Source organism: Dendrobates tinctorius, unplaced genomic scaffold (assembly GCF_039654945.1).
Source record: "Dendrobates tinctorius isolate UK_male_01 unplaced genomic scaffold, ASM3965494v1 ptg000062l, whole genome shotgun sequence".
NCBI lineage: Eukaryota > Metazoa > Chordata > Amphibia > Anura > Dendrobatidae > Dendrobates > Dendrobates tinctorius.
The window spans coordinates 13,851,120-13,875,763 of NW_027361730.1; the positions used below are offsets into that span (position 1 = coordinate 13,851,120).

The 24,644-nt window shown below is 45.2% G+C and overlaps 1 protein-coding gene across 2 annotated transcripts in view; it reads left to right on the forward strand.

Annotated features, from left to right (window-relative positions):
- The window catches only part of CIMAP1B (ciliary microtubule associated protein 1B), a 166,274-nt gene that overhangs the window by 53,026 nt on the left and 88,604 nt on the right, over positions 1-24,644 (forward strand). The gene's annotated exons all lie outside the window — the stretch shown is intronic.

Genomic DNA, 24,644 nt, shown 5'->3' on the forward strand with positions numbered 1-24,644 from the left:
TCAAATTGCCACCCGTTACAACCAAGGTAGGCAGAAGAGCATCTCTGAACGCACAGTGCGTCGAACTTTGAGGCAGATGGGCTACAGCAGCAGAAGACCACACTGGGTACCACTCCTCTCAGCTAAGAACAGGAAACTGAGGCTACAATTTGCACAAGCTCATCGAAATTGGACAGTAGAAGATTGGAAAAACGTTGCCTGGTCTGATGAGTCTCGATTTCTGCTGCGACATTCGGATGGTAGGGTCAGAATTTGGCGTAAAAAACATGAAAGCATGGATCCATCCTGCCTTGTATCAACGGTTCAGGCTGGTGGTGGTGGTGTCATGGTGTGGGGAATTTTTTCTGGGCACTCTTTGGGCCCCTTGGTACCAATTGAGCATCGTTGCAACGCCACAGCCTACCTGAGTATTGTTGCTGACCATGTCCATCCCTTTATGACCACAATGTACCCAACATCTGATGGCTACTTTCATCAGGATAATGCGCCATGTCATAAAGCTCGAATCATCTCAGATTGGTTTCTTGAACATGACAATTTGTTTACTGTACTCAAATGGCCTCCTCAGTCACCAGATCTCAATCCAATAGAGCATCTTTGGGATGTGGTGGAACGGGAGATTCGCATCAGGGATGTGCAGCCGACAAATCTGCGCCAACTGTGTGATGCCATCATGTCAATATGGTCCAAAATCTCTGAGGAATGCTTCCAGCACCTTGTTGAATCTCTGCCACGAAGAATTGAGGCAGTTCTGAAGGCAAAAGGGGGTCCAACCCCTTACTAGCATGGTGTACCTAATAAAGTGGCCAGTGAGTGTATATACACACATATATACACATACACACACACACAAAGATATACACTTATACATGCATATACACTGCATACACATCCGCAGAAGGTCAAATAATTGAACACGTCACCAATTTTCTACATAGCTATATTTCTAAAGTTGATATTGACGTGAAATTCTCACCAGATGTCACTAAAAACACATCTAATCCACATAGGCAAAGATATTAAACCATAAATTATGTGTAATAATGAGAAATGGCACAGGGAAAAAGTATTTCATGGATTCTTAAACTTGTATTGGTAATTATGATTTGTGGAGTGAATGAAAGCACACGTATAACACATACTTGAAAAACAGATGCCTAAATGAGGCCTTAGACACACAATTTTTTTATTGCATAGCATGAGCTATAGCTAGACCTTTAACAACTTAATGTACACCCACTTAGGGCTGATTCTAGCTTTTCTGCTGCCTGAGGTGAAAATTGAAATAAAACTCTTCAGGGCAATGTCAAACTGCAGAGAACTAATGCAATTCTGTGATTGTGTCTGGGGCTTTGCTTTCAAAGTATTCATTGTTATTTAGCCCTATTATGGGGCTTTAACTTGTAGTCGTCTGATTGCTAATACTACATACTGCAATACTGTAATGCTGGTGGGTGAGTGTGGACCCACTGCGCCAAGGGCCGAGCTTGCCCTGGAGGGGCAAAACTAAGTGACTATCTGGTATTTACTAGAGCCTCTAATGGTGAGTATAGCCTTGGCCATAGGTAGTCAGCAGGAACCACTAATGCCAGCCTCAGCATCTCTGCATGATCATGCTTCCTCCTCCCGGCAGGGATGCTGACATTCCCACCTCCATGGTTGCTCTGCTCTGGTCCATGCCTCAGTTACCTCCTTCCAGGAGTTGCATATGGCACCCAGGTCTGCCAGCAGAATGCTTAGGGAATGCACGCACCCTGCTTTTTAAAGGGGCAGCACACTCCAGAAATGTCCCCAGCCAATACCTGGGAGGTATCAGATAATTATGTCATCCTCCCCTGTAGGGAGGTGCCTGAGCAACATTACAGTCTTTAGGATTTCCCAACCTACAAGTCTGTTGTCAGGTCCCTGTTACTTCACCCACCCTGTGTTCCATTACCAGTTCTAGTCCTGTACCTATACACGGAGTCCTCCCTGTCTGAAACTGCCAATCTGTTTTGCCTATGGTCCTCTCTGGCTGAACCAGCTCCAATATCCATTCTGACCATGATGCTGTTCCTTTCCTACCAACTACTCTAAGTCCGTGTCATGGTCACTGTGTCTGGGCGCAGGTGTTACCGCAAGGCGAACCCATAACACACGTGACCCTGGATACAGCGCCTCCAGTGGGGCGAATTTAAATAATAATACGTGCAGATGGATACACCGCCTCCACCTGGCGAATTTAGGTATTACACGTTAATAAACATTCTGGAAACCCCGCCTCCAGTATGGCGAATTTAAATAATAAGGGGGACCTGGGAAACATTAACAGTGGTGGGCCCTGCAATAGGGAAAAGGGAATTGGAGACCTCCTGAGCTCCCCTGAGCCAGTGTCCCTGCACTCCTAACGTTCCCTATGCTGGTTTCGCACCGGGCGCCGCACGCGTACCTCAACGCCCTAGCTCGCCCTGACCCTAAACCCTCACTAGGGAATAGGTCGGTGCGGAAACTAATCCCACCACTGCACTAATAACACACATGAGGAAAGAGACAATACAGGGGAAACACCACTTAGCTTTGCTCTGTTGCGTGCGCTCCTAGCAACAGAGCCCTCCACCTGAGTGCATCTTCTCCTCCACCCGGATCCATCACCATAACAGGATCCTTCACCTTAGTGCAACCTTGGAGCAGAGTCCAACACCAGTTGCAGCTGCTTAGAACCAGAGTCCCAAGGATGAGTTCAGCTGCTGACACGAAGTCGAGCATGCTTGAGTCCAGCTCAGCGGCCAAGTCCCACATGGTGAGTGCCACTCTCCATAGTCGCCACTCCACCAGCCCATGCAGACACTTCCCGCTGACACCATCACTGCGACTCCACCACGCCATGCCAGCCGTTCGTCCAGACACCATAGCTGAAACACGTCCCCCCTGGCTAAGCTGCGCAGGACTCCTCACCAGCTCCATCCTTCATCCAGGCTCTCCAAAAACAGAGTGAACACAAACTCACAATATCACAGGCCGTGAGTGAACACCCTGAGCACACCTTTATAGGGTGTAACACCTGATCCATAATTAAGTGCAAAAAACCCTAAAGTGCAATACCACTCACCACCACCAGGGACAGTCAAAACACCTTTGAACTTAACCAAAGTAAAAAAAGTTCACTTTGTGCTTTTAATACCGCCAGATCCAACAATGGATCATGACAGTCCGTACCCTCTTCCCTGTTACCTTGGGATCAGCTGCTGAGGTTTCAGTGTCTTTCCTGGAGTGGTACCATGCGACCACCTGTGGCTCAAGTCTAAACATACCATCAGGGGCTCTAGTGAAGAATCAGGTGGTTGTATAGTTACACCCCTCCAGGATCTCCCTGATCAGTGGTGCAGTGGGTCCACACCCACCAACATGACATTACTCCATGGCACGCCTTGGGTCTGCAGCAGCTGACCAGAGGGTCAGAGACACGGGCACAAGGTACAGGAGGATGAAGGCAAACACATGGTCAGACAATCTGAGGGCAGGATCAGAGAATAAGGCAGAAGTCAGGAGCGGAGAAGTCAGACAGTACGGGTATACAAGCTGGGTCAATAACGGGAGAGACAGAACAAACATGCACCCACAGACACCAGAGACAAGCAACTGGGAACCAACAATCTGGCAAGGAGTGATGGGAGGAGCCTCCTAATAAACCCGTTCCTGCCTTGGGATGGCAAACCCTGCAAGACACAGCAGGATTAAGTTTCTGTAGGATCTGCCTGTGCCTCCCTATAGGTGGAGATTCTCTAGGAGCAGAGCTGGCAGTGAGCACAAAGCAGCTCAGGGAGATGGTTTGACGCTGGAGAAGCAGAGTAAGAAACACAGTGAGTAGGGCAGAGCTGAGAAGGCATGTTAGACGCTGATGTAACAGTACCCCTCCCTTTTTAGGCCAGACAGCAGTGGAAAGCTCCCACGAATGGTAGGGATGCAGACATTTTCAGCAGGCTTGTTCCTGGAGGACTTATCACTAGCGCACTGGACAGGTCATTACAAAGTCCTGAAAATACTTGGCCTGCTTGGATTTGTGTCCCCAGGACAGAATCTTATCTGGAGGGATGGCTTTTACAAGAACAGGAGCCGCTTCAACAATCCTACATGGGTTAATGATGTGCTGTGATTCCTCCTCAGAATCGGACAAGTTCAAGAATCGAGATAAGACATGAGTCTCAGGCAGGGAAGGAAGGCATTGAAGGTGGGGACTTGGGCAAGACCTTGGCAGGACAGTTAGTAGAAAACGACGATCAACACTGATGCAACTGACCGGTAGACCAGTCAAAAACTGGTACGTGTAGACGAAACAAAACCATGAAAAATTGGAAGATTCAGAAGAAATGATTTACAGAAATAAGTAGCATGTAAAAAGAGATTCTTTCAGAGTGCTGGGTTACAATCTGCAGGGTAACTGGCAATGTGATATAATAAATAGGTTCCACCAGGGGTTGTCCATCAATGGAGGCAACTAACCGGAAACAAACTAGCTGTTGCGTAGGAAGCTGAAGCTGATGAACCAGGCCCGGTGTATGAGGTTGGTAGGGGATCCATAGTCTAAAAGTTTTGGAGAGCTAACTTTCTCATTCAAGGTCGTCTCTCCGACTGTCCCAAGTCGCTGGAGGCGTCTGGTCCTTACTAGGCACTGGTGAACATAATGTCCCTTGCTTCCACAGTGCATGCACACTTCTCTATAAACCTACGCTGTCTTTCTTGTACAGAAAGTTTTGCCCACTACACTTGCATCGGCTAAACAGCAGAAGGTGTGGCTTGTGGCAACAAGGTATTCTGTATAAAATATAGAGATACATAACATGAGTCAAAAAAGAATAGTCAAAAAAACAAATAAAACGGTGACTAAATATCTCATGGCTAGAACAGACATAAGAACTTAACAATTTAACATAAATAAAAGAATTAGCATTTTGTCTCTTATTTGCAAATAAGAGTATTCAAAGCAATGGTTGTCTCATTGTAAGTGAATATTCCCTGGTATTCTCTGGTATTATTCTTCAATCATTGGTTAATATGTTACACAGGTCAGATTGACCATCTGTGAGAGCAAATGGGTTGAGAGCATATATAAATAGAAACAAGCCAGAACATATACCAGAAGGATAAAACATCACAGTCAATGGGTGATTACCTGTCCAGGTGATCGTCAATAGGACAATGGAAATATGTGAAGAATGTATTAAAAAAGTAATTAAATAAAAGAACAGAACTGGGTAAATATAGATCCGAATAAATGTACATCTTCATTAGAGATGGAAGATGTAGTTCTTATAGTTACCTTCTTGGTTGTATAACTGTGGATGTGGTGAATGGCGTGTCAATGTACGCTGGTATGTAAAGCATTGCAATTAAATAATAGGAAGAGGCGGGAATTAACGTGTCTTTTATTCATCTCAGCTGTGCGGCAGTGACATAACAGCGTTTGCACAAAACTAAATGTTGGCCATAAAGAGCCGAACTGAGCTGAGGAATGTATAGCTGATGGCACAGGCGCAGAATATACTGTCGGCCGGGCCAAAAACTGTCATGCGCCAAATGACTCAACTGAGCCGACTGGCTGTGCACATGTGCTAGATTTACAAAGTACGGGAATGGAAAAGTTTAGAGTAATGCGGTAATGTGTCAGCGAAATAGGAAACAATAGACAGCGGACAGGTAACAGTATCTAGGAGACCAAATCTGTCATTAGAAAAAGGGTACATGGAGCCTGAAAGGGATTAGGGATAAAGAACGATGGGGAGAAAAAGGAAAAATGAAGAGAAAAGAAAGGGGGAGGAAGGAAAAGGGAAAGTTTATAGGGAATAAAAAAGAGGGAAGGGATAACAACGAAAGAAAAAATTAAAAGTGGCATAAAAAGTGGATGATAGCTAAAACAGTTTACATAAAGAAATTTAAAAGGAAGCATGAACATGTCACATAAAAGTTTGCTCAATACCTGATGGTACTCTAGATAACCTATAAGACAAAAAGGTCATATATAAGACACTTAAACACATGAAAGCGATACCATGGAAGCCAACATAAAATGCCTGTAGGTTACCTGTTAAAAATTTCATATTCTCTATTAAGTCCTAGGGGTTCCAATATTTGCAGTTTATAGATCCAGAAGACCTATCTTTCTTTTCATCTAAAGACCCTTTTGCCACCCCATCTTGCAGAAATAAAGTTGTGCCACGTTGTAGTCAGCTGAAATAAAGTGAGATGGGATTGGTAATATGGTCTTTTTACATCTAATAGTGGATTTATGTTGAGAAATGTGGTCTCGTATATGCTGGGTGGTCTCTCTAACGTCTATTAATCAGGTAGGTCACATGTGAGGAGTTGCAGGTGAAAAACCATTTAATAGGAAATTTCTTACCGGCTCTGGGATGATTGAAATGGTCACCTTTCGTGATGTCGGAAAATTGCAAACAGTGCAGACACAGAAAAGTGCCTGTTTGTTGTGTGCCAAGAAAGTTTGTGTGATCATAGTGGTCTGGGAGCCAGTATCAGGTCTCACAAGCAGGTTTCTCAAGTCGTGTGTTTTTTTCATGACAGATCCTGAGTGGCATCAAAAATTCCCATATGTTCAGGTAAGATTTTTATAGACTGATGGATGAAGTGCATAAATGGATGATAGGTGTTCACAAAAGACACCCTGGGATAATTTAGAACTTGTGTGACTGTAGATGACTGATCAAATTATTATTATTATTTATTATTATAGCACTATTTATGCCATGGTGCTTTACATGTGAAAAGGGGAATACATAATAAATACATGGTAAGAAGTACAGTAATCATTGACGATATAAGTCAGTGACTCGTATAGGAGGAGAGAGGACCCTGCCCGCGAGGGCTCACAGTCTACAAATGATAACAAAGTATTTGGATATCCTCAGTTCCTGAACATATTGCGCATCTCATCAAACCGTATGTGTCATGTCAGATCATCCAAAATAATACTGCTAATTTGATGAAATAGTGACCTAGGTAGCTTCTTTTTTTTAAATGGGTAACTGTTATGGGTAACTGTTGGGTCACCGAGGAGGAAAACAAGACCAAGCTAAATCACAGAAAGTCTGCTGCATTCTCTCTACCACAGTGTCCACACCTGGGCAGGCTGAAGATTCCACTTGCCCTGAAGAAAATCGAGGATGAAACCCAAAGTTACAGAAAAAGGCCGACTCCAGATAAATCAAATTCTTGTGGTCGGTGAGGACCACAACTTGATGTCTAGCTCCCTCCAACCAATGTCTCCACTCTTCAAATGCCATTTCATGGCCAACAATTCCCGATTCCCCACGTCATAGTTACGTTCAGATGGGGAGAACTTTTGAGAAAAGAAGGCACAGGGATTCATTTTAGAAGTCACAGGATCTTTTAGGACAAAACAGCTCCTGCACCAATCTCAGAAGCATCTACCTCCACCTGAAATGGAAGTGAGACATCAGGTTGCCGTAAAACCGGAGCAGAAGTGAATCTCCGCTTCAGCTCCTGAAATGCCGAGACAGCCTCTGGAGACAAATTCAGCACATCAGCCCCCTTCTTGGTCAGATCAGTCAGTGGTTTGACAATACCAGAAAAATTACCTATAAATTTACGATAGAAATTAGCAAAACCCAAAAACTTCTGGAGAGCCTTCAAAGAAGTGGGCTGAACCCAATCATAAATCGCCTGTACCTTGGCCGGGTCCATTTCAATAGTCGACGGAGACAAAATAAATCCCAAAAATGAAACCCTCTGTACACCAAAGAGGCATTTCGATCCCTTAACAAACAGGGAATTCTCCCTCAAAATCCGGAACACAGTCCGGGCATGTTCCACATGAGTATCTCAATCACTGGAAAAGATCAAAATATCATCCAGATAGATGATCAAAAACTTATCCACAATGTCCCGGAAAATATCATTCATAAAGGATTGGAAGACAGAAGGGGCATTAGTGAGCCCAAAAGGCATCACCAGGTACTCCCCGTGCTTGATGCAAATAAGATTATACGCCCCCCCTGAGGTCAAGCTTAGTAAACCAGCAGGCACTTTTAACTCTGCAGAATAAATAAGACATCAGGGGTAACAGGTACTGATATTTAACCGTCATCTTGTTAAGGGAACGATAGTCAATACAAAGTCTTAATGAACCATCTTTCTTGGCCACAAAAAAAACAGCACCTAAGGGTGAAGAGGATAGTCTAAATCAGCTAAATAATCAGGAATATCATGAGACTGAGGAGAGGTGGAGAAAACAGGGGTGTCCCTAAGAACACACTGACAACCCCAACTCACCACAGGCACAGATTTCCAATCCAAAACTGGATTATGAGTTTGCAACCAGGGAAAACCCGGAACAATAGTATCATGCAAATTGTGCAGCACCAAAAATTTACAATTTTCTTGTTGGTCTGGGGCAACTCGCATTATCACCTGGTTCCACACGATCAGACAATTGCTTAATCTCCATTAGAGAAACAATCCTCCTACGGCCCCGGAGAAAAAGAGGAAAAAATACATATAAAAAAATTCTGACACTTTTTTTTAACAATTCCTTCCTGCTTTTGAGTACCCTAGAATCTGCGGTATGGCTGGTGATTCTGTTATGATTGGGTCACCAAGGAGGAAAACAAAGCCAAGCTAAGTCACAGAAAACCAGAGAGGTTGGTAACTAGGCGGATTGCAGACCCCTGATCCTAACCACACAACTAACAGCAGCCGTGGAGCGTACCTACGATGATTCTAGATGCCTCGTCACAGCCGGAGGACTAAATAAGCCTAAAGCAAGAAAAGGGGAAATCTAAACTGCCCCAGAGCAGACCCCAAAGGAATAGACAGCCCCCACACATGTATTGGCGGTGAGACAAGATGAAAGCACAAACACAGGTAGGAAAATAGGCTGAGCAAACGATGGGGCCCACACTAACTAGAAAGGATAGGAAAGGAAAGATACTGTCTGCAATCACACCAAAAAACCCTGCAAAAATGTCCAACACTTCTGATAGCAAAAAAAACCCTGAAGTCACTAGACTTTACCCACTATATCAGCACTCTGGCATATTCTGAGAACAGAGCAAAAAGAGGCCAATCTAATAAGGGACAAAAAGCAAATTGGCACACACAGTGACATAAGAATGGAAATTCAGCACAGCCCCAGCCGGGGCTGGCAGACCACACAAAAAGCTGAATAGACCAAGCCAAATCAAATGTGAACATTAGCAAAGACAACTTAGCTTGAGAAGGCAGGAACTGAGCTGGAAACTAAGACCTCAGGAGGCAAGAAAAAAAATCACCAGCATGGGAATAGGGAGTCGGCTGTCTTAAATCCAGTCTGAGAATCCAGATGTCCAATCCTCATCCTCATTATCAGGTGGCAGGTCTCTGTTAATTAGATCAGCTTCATGACCTCCTGCCACCACCAGAGGGAACCCAGAAAGAGAACTCACATCTCCTCTGTCAGCACAACCAGCTTCCTCACCAGAAACCAGAGGCAGACCAGAACATGAGTTCACAACAGGTAACAACTGGAATAATGGAGGATACTATTTCTGTCAGTAGGTTTAGTGTACAAATCAGTCATCAAATGACCCTCCCCATACAAGAGAATATTAGTGTCCATCAAATTAATTTTAGCTTTGTGATGATGTAAGGTAATCGTCAAATTGGGGACACATTGATTGATATAAGTGAAAAAAGTTTCCAGTATATTGTTGTCACCCCCTCCAGACCTAAAATATGTCATCTATATACTTCTTTCAATATACTGAATTGTTATGAGCTCATTTTCTGCTCCACCAGCTGGGAGTTCTCCTTCCATTCTCCCTCTGCTGGTGACAGGAAGTGGTGAGGTTAGTTTAATTGGTAATGGTCTGCCACCAGACAAGGAGGATAACGATTGGATCTCTGGAGTATCAGACTGGATATAAGACAGCCGACGCCCTATCCTGTTGCTGGTGATTCAGTCTGCTTCTCAGGTCTTGGACTTCAGCTCTGCTCCATTCTTCTCAAGTTAAGTTTGTTTTTTTGCTCTTGTTGGTCAGCTCAGTTTTTGTGTGGTCAGCCAGCCCGGCTGGGCTGTGCTGAATCTCCACTCTTATTTATCTGTATTTGCCAATTTGCCTTTTATTAGATTGGCCTCTTTTTTGCTCTGTCTCAGAATATTTCAGAGTGCTGATATAGTGGGAGAAGTCTAGTGACTTCAGGGTTAATTTTGTTATCAGAAGTGTTGGACATTATTTTGGGTAGGGTTTTTTGGCAGATTGCAGACAGTATCTTTCCTTTCCTGTCCTTTGAAGTTAGTTTGGCCCCATCTTTTGCTCAGCCTATTTTTCTGCCTTTGTTTGTGTTTTCATCTTGCTTCACCGTCAATATATGTGGGGGACTGTCTTTCCTTTGGGGTCTGCTCTGGGGGAGTTAGTTTTCCCTTTTCTTACTTTAGGCATATTTAGTTCCCCGGTTGTGACGAGGCGTCCAGGACCATCGTAGGCATGCTCCACAACTGCTGCTAGTTGTGTGTTAAGATCAGGGTATCTGCAATCTGCATAGTTACCAACCTCTCTGGTTTTCTGAGACTTAGCGTGTGTTGTTTTTCTCCTCGGTGACCCATTCATAACACTGAATATTTTGGGACCAAGATATTAGTGTATACAAATGTATATTCAAAATTAGCCATGAAGATATTGGCATAGGGGGTGCAATATTAGAACCCACAGCGGTCCCATTTTTCTGAATGAAGAACTGATCCTTAAACAAAAAATATTTTTTTGTCAAAATCAAAGTAAGTAAAGATACTACTTCTGGTTAAAAAAAGAGGTGGTTGAGTCTATAAATGTATCAACAGCCTGAATGCCCCGCTCATGTTCAATACTGGTGTAAGGGTTATTCACATCTAATGTTAGCAGTAGACAAACTGACGGGATCATCCCTAATGTTTGTAAATCAAAAAGAAATTGGGAAGTATTCCTAAGATAGGAAGGTAACGAAGAGAGTAATGGAGTAAAAATTTCCCCAAAACCCATGGCTAGTGGCTATAAAAGTGAGTTAGTAGATGTAATAATAGGTCGGCTGGGAGGGTGATGCAAGTCTTTAAGTATTGTGAGGTGTCGCTGTTATTGAATTAAGGGATCCTCGCTAGGCAGCGAACAAAACACATCTGGCACCGTGTTTTCATAAATCATAACATAGTCCATGCGGTTTATTCCTCCATCATAAACCCACAGAAGCAATATAAACGGCATATAACAGAATAGCGTCCATTATAGCTTCACTCTGGTAGCAATGTCCAGCACACCCAGGCTCTTCAGCCTCATAATTATCTCACCCACTTCAGGGTTCTCTCATGGCTGTTGCTCCACGCTGCAGACATCCACTCTCTCTTGGGACTCACAGATGCTGGCAGCCATTACACCCAGCCACACACAGGCTGTTAGCCAGGATATGCTTCTCCTAGCGGGACCTTCCACACTGGACCAACCGGGTCCCAGCATTCACTTCATGTGACCTACCCTGGCCACATTATATGGTCCATAGCCACGCCCACCGGGTCACATGACTATGACCTCATCACAGGTCCTTCACACACTCACATAGTCTTTTACAATAAGGTTAATAAACACCCCCCGGGTGGGTTTGGAGGTAACTAGTTCCTGACACATTGAACCAGCACCTCAGCAGTATCACTGCTGATTAACGCACACATAAATCTCCATCTCAAGGCCACCCACCTTGAGATACATAACGGTCATTCCGTATTTCGCCATTCATCCACTCTCCTGGGACATCCATACAGCGCCTCCTAGCGGACACAGTGGTTACTACACCACATACCTCTACCCTCTGTTCAAACTTGTGGGGTTGAACACACATTACATCAGGCTCTCGAGACCGGGCACTCATTACACCTTGCCCCACAGGTTGAGAGAACCGTCTCCATCTATCATACGGCCTTATCTCTCCATTAGGCCTCCTCCGCCCCCAGCGGTCAGAATACCAGCTCTGATCTTTGGCCCTCCAGTTACCGTCTGTCTGCGTCATCAGACACTGTCTAGTCACCACATTCCTCTCTCTGTTTGTTACGCTCCCCGACCAGCTCCCCCGGTTGGTACGGTCATCAGTCTTAATTAGGTCTACTGTCTGGCCTGAGTCTGACCCATTCAGCGTCTCACAGGAACTAAGGTCTCTCAGCCTCGTACGGCCCATCGACCTGCCACTTGCTGATATTCTTCAGCCAACTGCCCTGTCACTTCTTGGTGGAACCCTTCGGGTCCTTACCCCTTGGGTTGCAGGCGGCCGCCACCTGGTATTCCGTACTTCTTTATTGATTCGCCGACGGTCCAGCCTCAACTGCTCAATCTCTTGCAGATACCCCACTCGATACTCCAAGAGCATCCGAAAGTTTCTCAGGCTTTCCACGGAGCCAACCACCAGGACGGGAATCCTACCCTCTTCACTGGATACCTGGTCTTCTTCATCAGGAGGGATCCTCACCCTCACCACACTGGAGCTATTTACAAGGTCTTGCATTACCTTCCCGAATCTTCCAATGATTCTCCCAATCAGACCTTTGGGAACCAGAACTACCTCTTTCCGCAAACCCAACCGATCCATAGCCTCTCTTGCTAACTCTAGGCATCGAACAGCTTTCATATTACTCCGCCTAACCAACTGTTTGACATGGAGACACTGCAGATGCATGTTTTTCAGGGCAGTCACCCACTTTGCTGTGTCTTCCCTGGCTGACAATATCACCAACTGCTGAGTCTCAGGCGCCCAGTGCACCTTACACGCTTTGACCGCCTCTTTGAAAGCTTCATGTACACCTTCCTCAGCGCAGGCCTCTTGCATGTCTTTTGGCACATCAATCACAAACTTGAAGGTCGTGGTCTTGCTCTTGCTCTCTTCCTGACCAGGAGGCTCTGGCTTTACCACGGACACTTCCCTCACTACAGTTGCCCCTACCGGGTGACTGTCTTCTTCAGTTCTCAGCTCCTCAACCTCACGAGATCTCATCTCTTCACAACCGTCTGCCAAGACGGGCACCGGCAGCTCCGTTCCACCACCAGTCGGACCCGGCCGCTGTTCATCACTGTCCAAGTTCTACTCCTGCAGAAGACCACTTACAGTTTCTTTGAGCTCTAAGCCCTCTTTGTCGAGCTCCTCAACCCTGTGCTCGGCCATTTGTCTTAGGACTCTTTCCCGTTCGAGATGTCCTTCCACTGTCTCCTCTATCAGCTGTATCTCACGATCCTGTTCTCTTTTGGCCAGCATGTGTCTCACCACTACCTCTTTAATTATATTGTCAAAGGGTACCACTGGGTCAGTCCCACCAGTCGAGTGAAACCGTCCCGTTACCGTTTAACCGTGTTTTTACCCCAGTCGTCTCATCTCCCAGCCCACCATCCATCATATCACGAGACGTCAGGTCCGTAAGTTGGGCAGATGTACTTCTTCTTCCGGTCAGTTCTACCTCTGACCTGTCCACATCAGGAGCCGTCACTGTCTCAGTGTCTGCTGGCCCCACAGTCGAAACGTCTCCATCATCCGACCATACATCAAACAACACAAAGTCCCGGCCCCTCTACAAGCATAGACTAAGTCAAGTGGTATCCCGTCCCCTTGGCACTCACCACCTTTGGTCCCCTCAAACATTACTCGGTCTACTGCATAATTCACCGTGACCCCATGTTTACAGCGAACCCTGGCGTTTTTCTCGGTCAGAGATAAAACGAGAGGAGTTCCTGTCAGAGTCACCTGACTCTCTGAGTCCAGCCTACCAGAGACTCCTTACTGGTGCAGCATCATGGTACACACCTGTGGCCCGTCATTATCTGGAAAATACATGCCGCACTCCTCAAAACTCATACAGACACACTGCAGTTCTCCAGACATACCCACTGAGTCAACCAGTGCTGCCATTTCCTGAACCACCCCAATTTGGGTCGCCGCCCCCTCCCGGGACTCCACCCCTTTTTGGGTTACCACCCCAATTTGGGTCACCGCCCCCCTCTGGGACTCCACTTCTTTTTGGGTTACCACCCCAATTTGGGTCACCGCCCACTTCCGGGACTCCACCACCTTTTGGGCTACCACCCCGATTTGGGCCACCTCCCCCTTTCGGGATTTTCCCATGTCTGTTATACCGGTCTTCTCATACCACAGTTCACACAACACATTTTGTCTCTTTTACGATACCACACAAGTCCTTGTTGGCACCACCACAGCTCCTGCTGTCACCGATCTCCGACACCACACCAGTTCCTTCTGGTGCTGCCACAGCTCCTGCTGCGCTGTCTTCGTGGACCCGCCGATCCACCGGAAGCCGCTTGTCCCCTTCGTAACCCCGCCGAGTTACCGGAAGCCGCTTGTCACCTTCTTGACTCCCACTGAGCCACCGCAAGCTGAGTTGAGCAAAAGAAGAAAAAAAAAGAAAAAACACCACACAAAAAAACTCACGTGTCCTGTCTGTGTGCTATTCAGGACGTACCGTCTCTGCCTGAGACCGTCCAACACACAGGGCACACCGGGTGTTATTCAGGGAGCCGACCCTCTTCCCAGGGTTTCCCAACACACCGGCCTCACCAGGTCCAGGGGCTCTGCGGGTGCTATTCAGGACATCCGTCTCTGCCTGAGACTGCCCAACACTCACGCCTCACCAGGTCCAAGGTCATTCCATGTGCTCCAGGGATCCGATTCTTCTCCTAGAACCTCCCAACACTGACCCTCCAGGACCTTGCTCACTAAACCTTCCAGGTACACAGTCTTTCCCACTGACCCCGGTCAGTACAACACGAACACCCGCCCGTTACCTGTGTCGGCCACACAGGTCCTCGGATACCTCTTCTCCACAGAGGCACCCTATAGCAAACCACAGTCTCTTTCTCACCCTGGCCACATTATATGGTCCATAGCCACGCCCACCGGGTCACATGACTATGACCTCATCACAGGTCCTTCACACACTCACATAGTCTTTTACAATAAGGTTAATAAACACCCCCCCTGGGTGGGTTTGGAGGTAACTAGTTCCTCACACATTGAACCAGCACCTCAGCAGTATCACTGCTGATTGAGGCTACTTTCACACTAGCGTCGTGTGATGTACGTCGCAATGCGCCGTTTTGGAGAAAACGGAGAAAAACGGAGAAAAAGTTGCCTGCAGGATGCGTTTTTTCTCCATAGACTTGCATTAGCGGCGCATTGCGACATATGGCCACACGTCGCATCCATCGTGCGACGGATGCGTCGTGTTTTGGTGGCCGCGACGCACAAAAAAAGTTTCATGTAACTTTTTTTGTGTGTCGTGTCCGCCATTTTCGACCGCGCATGCGCGGCCGAAACTCCACCCCCTCCTCCCTGGACATTACAATAGGGCAGCGGATGCGTTGAAAAACTGCATCCGCTGCCCCCGTTGTGCAAATCTTTCACAACGTGCGTCGGTACGTTGGCCCAACGCATTGCGACGGGCCCGTACCGACGCAAGTGTGAAAGTAGCCTGACTCACACATAAATCTCCATCTCAAGGCCACCCACCTTGAGATACATAACGGTCATTCCGTATTTCGCCATTCATCCACTCTCCTGGGACATCCATACAGCGCCCCCTAGCGGACACAGTGGTTACTACACCACAGTATCTTTGGTAGGGTATAGAAGACTGGAACTACTGGATATAGATTAATAAGGTTGTCACCCAATTTGGTATCAATGATACCTGCGGCTTTGTATCTATCGACTGTATTTTGTATCTCTTTGGCTATGTCAAATGTGGCATCTTGTGAAACAGGTAAATATGCAAGTCAATTGTTCAGTTGGGAGTGTATCTCGGAAATATAATATGATCTATCCATAGCTACAATTGATCGTCCCTTATCTGCCACTTTTATAATGATTTGTTTGTTGTTACGCAGATCCTCACTGCCCTGAGTTCAATTTCAGAGAAATTGTGTTTAACCCGTAATAGCCCACCACGAACCTGTTGTAATTGGTTCTTAATGTTCTTTTGGATTAAGTAGATATATGTTTTCATCAGGATGGTAAGACCATGGGGTTTAAAACTGCTTGATGTGCGTAACTGCAGTTGTTTCAAGGTAAATGAACCTGATCGAGAAACAGTGTTCTGTGTCTGCATCACATTGGACACCCTTGATGATTGTCCTAACGAATCTTCTGAAAAATGTAATTTAAAGGGAACCTGTCAGCAGTATTGTGCACAGTAACCTACACACAGTGTCAGTTTGGCGCCATTATACTGATTAAAATTACACCTTGGTTGACGAAATCCATCTTGTGGTTGTTGTCTAATCTTTATTTTCAGTGTGGTGCTAATGATATGCTCGTTCCCTAGGACGGGGCTGGGGTATGTGGTGCTCTGATTAGGTATTCATAATGCAGACTGCGGACAGGTCACTGATCCCTCACTGACCTGCCTCCTAGTTTGCATAATGAATATCTGTATATACTTAAAAAAAAAACCTTCTGCACCTGCTCTGCAGCATAATCGCATATTTACTGTGCCAATAATACTTTTTATTCATGTTATTCAGCTTGGAGAAAAAAAAAAATCTATTGGAAAATGGGAACAGCCAAGCCTGCACAGTATCTGCTATCGGTGTCTATAGCTGTGATCCGATAGCTGCTACTGCGCATGAGCTCTCAGACGTAGGTTTCGGTAAAACCTTTGTAGGTCCGTACTAAGATTAAACAAATTGTATTTGTATGAAGGGCAAAAAGATAATCCCTTTTGTAACAGAGACAATTGGTTGTTATCTAAATTTGTACCTGTTACTGAAAAAAATGTTCTATTTATAGCACTAGAGAACAGAGTTATGAATTTAAGAACATCTTAAGGCTGGTTTCACATTTGCGTCTGTTTGCGCAGCGTTTCATCTGCAGCAATCCGTATGCATCATGTTTGCCTTTCTTTAAAATGGTGTACACAGGGGCATGTGTTTGCATGAAAACGTGTACGCATGCGTCGTTTCGTGGTGTGCGGCAAACGCAACATGTTGCATTTTTTGTCGCGTCAAACATCCGTCAAATATGCGCAGGCATGCGCATGCAGATGAGTGCGTAAAAAACCTGCATTACTGTCTATGGAAACACATGCGTATGCAAGGACACGCGTACGCATGCGTTTTTCACATAATCATGTACGACAAATGAGACGTGCCCATTGGGTGTGGCTTGTGTGAAGGAAATTCTCCGAACACATGCGCTGAAAAAACGCAAACGCAGCGTTTTTTTGCCGTCATGCGTAAGCTGATGAGGATAAAAAACGCTGTGTAAACATGCGTTTGTATGCATTTTGAAATGCGTTTGCGCATGCAGATGATACGATGCGCACACAAACTCTAATGTGAACCTAGCCTTACTCATACTAGACAAATTGAACGATTATTTTTTGTGCTTCAAGTGTATCATTTATATCTATTATATGATCCCTTCTCTTTCTGTATATTCCCCCCTCCTTTTTTTAGTTCTGATGGTCTGATGTAAGACCAAAAACGTTTGACACAACCTTGAGTGCAATATTAAAAGGAACGTTATTTCACCATATCTTCATTTGAGTGCCAAGTTCTTTATTTCGTGAGCCACATATATTGCTCCATGCAGAAAAATGAGCCCCTATATTGCTGCATACAGTATATAATAGGCCCCATATATTGCTCCATACAGTATAATGAGCCCCATATATTGCTCCATACTGTATAATGGGCTGCATATAATTCTCCATAAAGAATATTGATACATAATGGGTCCCAAATAATGTTCCATACAGTGTATGATGGGCTCCATATAATGCTCCAGTATATGGTGGGCCCTATATATTGCTCCATATATAATGGGCCCCATATAATGTTCCATACAGTATATGATGGGTTCCATATAATGCTCCAGTATATGATAGGCCCCATATAATTTTCCATATAATATAGGATGGGCCCCATAGAGTATAATGAGCCCCATATTTTACCCCATACAGTATAAAGAGTCCTATAATGATCCATACAGAATAGTCCCCATATAATGCTCCATATATAATGGGCCCCATATGATGCTCCATGTATAATGGGACCCATATGATTCTCCAGATATAATGGGTCTCATGTGATGCTCCATATATAATAGAACCCACATGATGATCCGTGTATAATGGGCCCCATATATGATGCTCCAGTGTATGATGGGCCCATATAATGCTCCATATATAATTGGCCCCATATTGTCACGGATGTGTCAGTGGATGTAGACCGTTACACTGCATCTGTCTGCAGAAGGTCTCAGTAGTTTGCTTTGCAGACTAGTGGCCACCTCCCCCGATGCTAATGGCCACACCTGGACCTGTGTTTATAACTCCCAACTTCTTGGGAGTTGCTGGTGGTATTCAATTTGCATTTCCCTGTTGAGGCTGGGCAGTAGCAGTCGGCTATTGTCCTTTTTGGAGTTTGGAGGACGTTGGTGTTTCTCTCTGAGTCTTCTCAAGCTAAGTGTTCCCTTGTTTTGTTTGTCTATCCCGGTTGTCTTTAGCAGTAGTGAGGATTGACTAGCGCACATCCTATCCTCCCCAGTGTAGGGCTTAACCCCAGGGTCAGGCAGGAATTAGGTATCCTGTCGGCGATAGGTGTGGAACCTATATAGGAATGATAGGACAGACAGGGTGAAGTTATATCTGTCTAGGGGTCTCCATACCCCCTTCCCTAGTGTTTGGTTATCCCTTTGTATTGCACTTAGTCTAATGTCCTACACTGTGCAAGACATTATCACCCACCGTTCACATTTGCAATAGAAAAAAAAAAAGAAAATTTTGGCACGTGGTTTTTTGGTGTGTTTTTTTCTGTGTCAGTTTTCTTTCTTTTGCTGGGATCATGGATTCCATTGCTGTGCTGACAGAGCAGCAGCAGAGGTTGTCACTGGAGGTGACTGACCTTCATTCTGAGGTTCAGCAGCAACGGCAGCGCCTGCGAGCTCCTATTGTGGGGGACATTGCAGGTAGGCGGATCCAGCTGGAACCCAAAATTGCCCTCCCACACAGGTTTTCTGGGGGTAGGGACAAGTTTTTTGTGTTTAAAGAGGCATGCAAATTGTACTTTAAACTTCGTCCTTACTCCTCTGGAGATGAGAAGCAACAAGTAGGGATTGTTATTTCCCTGTTGCTGGGGGAACCTCAGTCCTGAGCTTTTTCTCTGCCACAAGATTCTATGTGTCTGCAGTTCTTGGAGGAGTTTTTCAGGGCCCTTGCCCTTAACTATGATGATCCTGACCGTATTTCCTTGGCTGAATCCAGGCTGTGTCGCATTCAGCAAGGGAATCATTCAGTAGAGACATATAGCTCTGAATTCTGCCAGTGGTCAACTGACACCAAATGGAATGACCCGGCTCTCAGAAGCCAATTCCTTCAGGGCCTCACTGAAAGGTTAAAGGACACATTAGCGGTGTATGAAACTCCTGTTTCTCTTGAGACTGTCATGTCCTTGGTTATTCGGTTGGATAGACACCTGAGGGACAGGTAGGTAAGACCACCTTGCTTCTGAACCCTCTTTCAGGACAAGATCCCTGTGTTCGAGGAAAGGTCTGGGGCTGAACCTATACTTGCGGAGTTAGAGGGACCCATGCAGTTGGGTGGTGCATTCATGCCACATGTTTCCCCTGACATTTGCAAGAAATATGATGCTCCATATATAATGGACCCCATATGATACTTCGTTTATACACATGTGGTCAAAATTGTTGGTACCCCTCATTTAGTGACAGAAAATCCCACAATGGTGACAGAAATAACTTGAATCTGGCAAAAACAATAATACATCAAAAATCTATGAAAATGAACAAATGAAAGCCAGATATTGCTTTGCAACCATGCTTCCACAGAATTTTTTAAAAATAAAACTCATGAAATAGGCCTGGAAAAAATGATGGTACCCTTAACTAAATATTTTGTTGCACCACCTTTTGAGGCAATCACTGCAATCAAACAATTCCTGTAACTGTCAATGAGACTTCTGCACCTCTCGACAGGTATTTTAGGCAGACACTATAGTATAATGCACCCCCCATAGGCAGACTCTATAGTATAATGCAGTCCCCATAGGCAAACTCCATAGTATAATGCACTCCTCACAGGCAGATTCTATAGTATAATGCATCCCCCATAGGCATACTCTATAGAATAATACACTCCCCATAAGCAGACTCTGTATAGTATAATGCATCCGCCATAGGCAGACTCTGTATAGTATAATGCACTCCTCATAGGCAGATTCTATAGTATAATGCACTCCGCATATGCAGACTCTACAGTATAATGCATCCCCCATAGGCAGACTCCATAGTATAATCCAGCCCCCCATAGGCAGACTCTACAGTATAATGTACTCCCCATAGGCAGACTCTATAGTATAATGCATCCCCCATAGGCAGACCCTATAGTATAATGCATCTTCCATATGTAGAATCTATATTGTATAATGCACCCCCCATAAGCAGACGCTATATTGCATTATGCACCCCATTAAAAAATCGAATACTTACCACTCCTCCTTGCTCACCCACTGCTCTGCACATCTCTGGACAGCGGGCCCCAGGTAATGACATTAATCTGGCTACTGTGAATGTCTACGTCAGTGACGTCAGACGCTGAGAAGGGGATGATGGGAGAGGAAATATGACACTCCCTCTCTCATCAATGCTGTCAACTATACAGTTGAACTATATCGATACAGTTGAACTTACGATGGCGGGTTGGGGTCCCATTCCTGATACCAGGTCCTCCAGCCTGCTCAGGGGCCTCATTGCGGCTGGGTGGCAGACCAGGGAGATCAATTCTTCCTGCTCTGCACAGAGTGTAACTGTATGGACGCACTGTGCATGCAGATGCAGTTACAGTAGCTATGCTACTGAGTACGGCTTATGGTCTCCTTTTCTTTTCCTGAGTGAACGAATTCCCTGGTAAGGCTGTGTGCCCACAATGCATTTTTTTATGCGCTTCCACCGCGTTTTTGTGGCCACGGAAATGCTTCAAAAACGCTTCAAAAACGCATCCTAGTGCAATCCTATGGGATTCCGCAGTTGCTGTGCCCATGCTGCAGATTTTACCACTGCGGAATCGCATAGCGGTAAAATCCGCCGCATGTCCATTCCTACTGCGGAATCGCGGTGATTCCGCTGCCATAGGACTGCATTGAAACACTCACATTACACATGTGGCTATGTCCACCATGCGTAAAGAGAGTGCTTCATGTGCGGATGGTACCCAGGGTCTGGAGGAGAGGAGACTCTCCTCCATGCCCTGGGTGCCATAATCCTGTAAAAAATAGAATTAAAATAAAAAATTGGGATTTACTCACCTACTGATGGCCCCCGGAGCCTTCCCGCCTGTCAGCCACGCTGCAAGCATCTTCCATTCCCAGGGATGCATTGTGCGAATGACCTCTGATGACGTAGCAGTCTCACGAGATGCTACGTCATCAGATGTCATTGTCGCAAGGCATCCATGGGAACAGAAGATGCCAGCAGCGTGGTTGAGAGGCGGGAGCACTCCGAGGACCATCAGAAGGTGAGTATATCCCGATTTTTAATTTTTTTTTATTATTTTTATCATCCTATCATTTACTACTGATGCTGCATAGGCAGCATCAATAGTAAAAAGTTCACTTGTCAAGCACTATGCTTGACTAGTGTGACCAACCTGTCAATCACTTTTCCAAGCGATGCTTCAAATCGCATGAAAGCGCAAGCATTCTGCAAGCTAAAAATGCTTGCAAAACGCTTGTGTTTTGCGGGAAAACGCATGCGAATTCCGCATGTGTTTTACCCGCGGCAGGGAGTTGCAGAAATGCTGCGGACATTTCCGCAGCATTTCTGCAACGTGAGCACTTAGCCTAAAACTCTGAATGACCAAAAAAGGTGGGAAACGTGTCAGAAGAAAATGCCATTAAGCTAAGTATATAACTGTTCAGGCCATATTGGATATAGCATATAGTTATGCTTTGTGGTTTAATTGCACTTCCACTTGACTAGCCATTTATGATCTGAAGGGTTGTTCTTTGTTTGATAAGGAAATCAAATATATTTCCTCTTGGAATTTGTTAGGGTTTTTTCTGGTCAGATTGTAGAAAAATATGATACAGTATATATATATTACATACAGTAGGGAAAAAAAGTATTTAGTCAGCCACCAATTGTGCAAGTTCCCCCCACTTAAAAAGATGAGGCCTGTAATTGACATCATAGGTTGACCACAACTAGTCAAAATGAGAAAACAAATCCAGAAAATCACCTGATTTGGAAAAAATTATTTTGCAAATGATGGTGGAAAATAAGTATTTGATCATTAACAAAAGTTCATCTCAATATTTTGTTATATATACTTTGTTGGCAATGACAGAGGTCAATTGTTTTCTGTAAGTCTTCACAAGGTTGGCACACACTGTTGGTGGTATGTTGGCCCATTCCTCCATGCAGATCTCCTCTAGAGCAGTGATGTTTAGGGCCTGTCTCTGGGCAACACGGACTTTCAAATCCCTCCAAAGGTTTTTGATGGGGTTGAGATCTGGAGACTGGCTGGGCCTCTGCAGGACCTTTATATGCTTCTTACGAAGCCACTCCTTCATTGCCTTGGTGGAGTGCTTGGGATCATTATCATGCTGAAAAATCCATTCATGTTTAATGCCCTTGCTGATGGATGGAGGTTTGCATTCAAAATCTCACGATACATGGCCCCATTCATTCCTTCATGTACACGGATCAGTCGTCCTCGTCCATTTGCAGAGAAACAGCCCCAAAGCATGATGTTGCCACCCTCAAGCTTCACAGTAGGTATGGTGTTCTTTGGATGCAACTCAGCATTCTGTCTCCTCCAAACATGACGAGTTTTGTTTCTACCCAACAGTTCTACTTAGGTTTCATCAGACCATATGACTATCTCCCTATACTCTTTTGGATAATCCAAATGTTTTCTTGCAAACTTCAGACAGGCCTTGGCGGCGTAGTGTGCTACTGATGGTAGCCTTTGTTACGGTGGTCCCAGCTCTATGCAGGTCATTTACGAGGTCCCCCCCCCGTGCGGTTCTGGGATTTTTGATCACCATTCTTGTGATCATTTTGAACCCATGGGGTGAGATCTTGCGTGGAGCCCCAGATCGAGGGAGATTATCAGTGGTCTTGTATGTGTTCCATTTTCTTTTTATTGCTCCCACAGTTGATTTCATCACTCCAAGCTGCTTGCCTATTGCAGATTCAGTCTTCCCAGCTTAGTGTTGGGCTACAATTTTGTTTCCTATGACAGCTCTTTGGTCTTCACCATAGTGGAGTTTGGAGTGTGACTGTTTAAGATTGTGGACAGGTGTCTTTTTAGGCTGACAACAAGATCAAACAGGTGCCATAACTACAGGTAATGAGTGGAGGAAAGAGAAGCCTCTTAAAGAAGTTACAGGTCTGTGAGAGCCAGAAATCTGGCATGTTTTTAGGTAACCAAATACTTATTTTCCACCATAATTTGCAAAATAAATCTTGCCAAATCAGACAAGGTGATTTTCTGGATTTGTTTTCTCATTTTGACTCTCATAGTTGTGGTCTCCCTATCATCTCAATTACAGGCCTCTCTCATCTTTTTAAGTGGGAGAACTTGCACAACTGGTGGCTGACTAAATACTTCCCCCCCCCCCACTATATACTGTATATATCTAATATATAAAGCTCAAGTGTGTGTGTGTATGTATGTATGTATGTATGTATGTATGTGTGTCCGGGATTGGCATCCGCACCGTCGCAGCTACAGCCACAAAATTTGGCACAGTCACACGTCTGGACCCCGAGAGTGTCCTAGGCCATGTTGTGAGGCGAAATTTTAACCCCGCGCGTTCCAATTCACCAAACAATTTTGCCCCTATCTACATAATGAGGAAAAAGTGTGTGTGTGTATCAAGCCCCGCCCCTCATTATGATGTCATACTGGTTGCCATGGCGATGCTGATGTCATCATAGGTTACAAGCCCCGCCGCTCAGTATGATGTCATAATGGTTGACTATGGGATGGAGGATGTGTGGTGGGTATATGGGCACTGGACTATGGGATGGAGGATATTTATGACAGGTATATGGGCACGGGACTATGGGATGGAGGATGTGTGATGGGTATATGGCCACTGGACTATGGGATGGAGGATATGCATGACAGGTGTATGGGCACGGGACTATGGGATGGAGGATATGTATGATGGGTATATGGGCATGGGACTATGAGATGAAGGATGTGTGATGGGTATATGGGCACTCCACTATGGGATGGTGAATATGTATGATGGGTATATGGGCATGGGCCTATGGGATCGTGGATATGTATGATGGGTATATGGGCACGGGACTATGGGATGGAGGATATGTATGATGGGTATATGGGCATGGGACTATGAGATGAAGGATGTGTGATGGGTATATGGGCATTCGACTATGGGATGGAGGATATGTATGATGGGCATATGGGCACGGGCCTATGGGATGGAGGATAATTATAATTTGCTGTAACTAACCACAGTTAGTATATATATATAAATTCAAATTCAAAGAAGCTTTATTGGCAGGACTAAATACTCATTAGTTTTGCCAAAGCAAGTGTACAAAAGGGAATAGGGATAGGGACTGTAGGGAAGTTGGGTAGGGGC